The 752-nt window shown below is 46.3% G+C and overlaps 1 protein-coding gene across 3 annotated transcripts in view; it reads left to right on the top strand.

The window, feature by feature from the left end:
- Positions 1-207: 207 nt before the first annotated feature.
- LOC121921883 (zinc finger protein 420-like) overlaps positions 208-752 on the top strand; it is a 28138-nt gene continuing 27593 nt past the window's right edge. Inside the window, exons 1-2 of one of the 3 annotated variants that reach the window (XR_006102063.1) lie at positions 208-249; positions 642-752. The gene's annotated coding sequence lies outside the window, so the exon portion shown is untranslated. Of the gene's footprint in view, positions 337-641 lie in introns of all 3 variants that reach the window. The other 2 variants (XR_006102062.1, XM_042450576.1) reach the window with 2 other exon arrangements.

Genomic DNA, 752 nt, shown 5'->3' with positions numbered 1-752 from the left:
GAGGGAGCTCAATCTCTATTTTGTAAAAATGGCAATGTTTTCTATGAGGGAGAGGAGCTCTCTTTGGCTCTGAGTCCTCCAAGGGATGAGTGAGTACGTTCTGGTTCCTAGAGCGGCAGGGTTAGAAGCATTCGAGAGGAGGGGAAGGAGCGGCCACTTCCTCTTTCCGGAAGTGGAACCCGACTTCCGGAATGTGCCTTGGTAAGGCGGGAAAGGCGGAAGCAGAGCTGGAAAGCAACCCAGGGAGAAGTGAGGCTGCAGATACTGGGGAGCCCCAGGACTCTTACTGGGAGGGAGCCCTATTTCCAGTCCCTGGCCCTCCTTTCTCATCTTCAGGTTGCTGGGGGACCCCCAGATTGGGGCCATGGGAACCCACTGGGGTGGAATAAAGTATTATTTGTATCCCTCTTCCCTCCCCCCCCAGAAAAACCCTTATTATTATTGTATTTATTATTGCAATTCTTGTATTGCAATGTGCTTTTAAAGAGGTTTTATTAGTAGTATTATTAGTGTGAGCCACACTTGAGTCCCAATTTTGGGAAAAGAGCAGGACACAAATAAATATAATAACGTATTGTTGTTGTATTTTAGTGTTTTATAATACTGTGATGCCTTAAAGTGTTTCACTCTCTAATTGTAAGGTGCCGCATACACAGATGACACTATATGAATAAAAGAAGAGGAGGATGGTTTCTCAAGGGCAGATGCAGCCTGAGGAAGAGAGCTGTTGTTGCCCATGAAAGCCAGTATCA

The sequence above is a fragment of the Sceloporus undulatus genome, chromosome 2 (genome assembly GCF_019175285.1).
Source record: "Sceloporus undulatus isolate JIND9_A2432 ecotype Alabama chromosome 2, SceUnd_v1.1, whole genome shotgun sequence".
NCBI lineage: Eukaryota > Metazoa > Chordata > Lepidosauria > Squamata > Phrynosomatidae > Sceloporus > Sceloporus undulatus.
This window is presented reverse-complemented; position numbering and strand designations above follow the sequence as displayed.